At 43.8% G+C, this 1866-nt stretch overlaps 1 long non-coding RNA gene across 1 annotated transcript in view; it reads left to right on the forward strand.

The window, feature by feature from the left end:
• LOC107571659 (uncharacterized) overlaps positions 1 to 1866 on the forward strand; it is a 32738-nt gene that overhangs the window by 1280 nt on the left and 29592 nt on the right. The gene's annotated exons all lie outside the window — the stretch shown is intronic.

Here is a 1866-nt window from a genome sequence, read left to right on the forward strand (position 1 = left end):
CGACCGGCGTCAAGAAGTGTTCCCCGAAGGTTTGTTTTGGGGGGGGGGGGGGGGGCTATAGTACCCAAGCTCCTGAGGATGCAGAGCTTGGGGCAGGACTGAAAAGACTGATTGTCAGTGTGGAGGAAGACCATTTTAATTGTGTGGGCTGCACACTGCACTCCAGAGGCCTCTCCTGTCCACGAGTCTGCCCTAGAGACCTCTCCTGTCCATGAGTCTGCTCCAGAGATGGTGGCGTCTACTGCAGAACCTCTACAGTCTGCCCTGTCACGTCCAAGAAGGTCAAGTCACCTTTATTTATATAGCGATTTTAACAATACGGATTGTGTCAAAGCAACTGTACAGCATTAATTAGGAAAATAGTGTGTCAATAATGCAAAATGACAATAGTAAATGCTCAATTTTCTGTTAAAGGAAGTTCATCATTGAATTCAGTGATGTCATCATCCAGCTCAGTTCAGTTTAAATGGTATCTGTGGAATCAAGTCAACGATATCGCTGGAAATGAAGTGTCCCCAACTAAGCAAGCCAGAGGAGGCAGCGGCAAGGAACCAAAACTCCATCGGTGACAGAATGGAGCAAAAACCTTGGGAGAAACCAGGCTCAGTCGGGGGACCAGCTCCCCTCTGGCCAGACGAAACCAACAGTTCAATTCCAGGCTGCAGCAAAGTCAGATTGTGCAGAGGACTCATCTGGTTTCTGTGGTCTTGTCCCGGTGGCCATCTAGGAGACAAGGTCTTCACTGGGGATCTGTTGCCCTGATCTCCGCTGACTTTCAGGGCTGTAGATGTCCTCTCTAGGTGCTGATCCACCATCTGGGCTGGATACGTACTGGATCCGGGTGACTGCCGTGACCATCTGATCTTGATACAGATTGGATCTGGTGGCTATGGTGACCTCGGAATAAGAAAGAAACAAACTAATATTAGCGTAGATGCCATTCTTCTAACGATATAGGAAGTTCATCGGGTGTTATGGGAAGTGTTCCCAGTTCTGGTTTTCCTAATTAATGCAGCCTAAAAATCCTTTAACGGATTTGAATATTAGAAATGTGTTAGTGTGTTGTGTAAACCAGGTTAAAGGGATTGATCTTTAATCTAGATTTAAACTGACAGAGTGTGTCTGCCTCCCGAACAATGATAGGTAGGTTATTCCAGAGTTTGGGCGCTAAATAGGAAAAGGATCCAGTAGCCCGCGGTTGATTTTTATATTCTAGGTATTATCAAATTACCAGAGTTTTGAGAACACAGCAGACGTGGAGGACTATAATGCAATAAGAGCTCGTTCAAATAGTGAGGTGCTAAACCATTCAGGGCTTTGTAAGTAATAAGCAAGATTTAAAAATCTATACGATGTTTAATCTGTTAACCCGCACCTGGATGTTGGTGCACTGAACGCTCTTTGTTTGCACATGTCAATGTTTACGAATAGATTAAATGAAAATGGACATATTTCATCTTGACAAACTATATATCATTCTAAAGGTCTAAGCCTCAAGCATCAACAATAGATCGCAGTGTTTCAATGGAAAGCTTATAACGAATGTATTTGCTAAATTTGTGTAAGCAGTACACATCAAAACATGCATAATCAAAATGCAGTACATACCAGATTCATCGTAATAACGAGTCATAAACGCATCCACAACTGTCAGGCTTGTGTTGTGTTTTGTTCCCCATGTGCTCCCTGTGTCCCAGTGGTTATGCCCATATTTGGTTAGTTTCCGGTTCCTGTCCTGATTATGTTGATTTCATTCCAGATGTTCCCCGTTTATTTCCATTGATCCCAGGTGTGTCTCATCATCCCCTTCTCTTGTCATGTGTTTAAATAGTGTTCCCGGTTGTTAGTTCAGCGTCCAGTATTGTT

Source organism: Sinocyclocheilus grahami, unplaced genomic scaffold (assembly GCF_001515645.1).
Source record: "Sinocyclocheilus grahami isolate Dianchi unplaced genomic scaffold, SAMN03320097.WGS_v1.1 scaffold1628.1, whole genome shotgun sequence".
Lineage (NCBI taxonomy): Eukaryota > Metazoa > Chordata > Actinopteri > Cypriniformes > Cyprinidae > Sinocyclocheilus > Sinocyclocheilus grahami.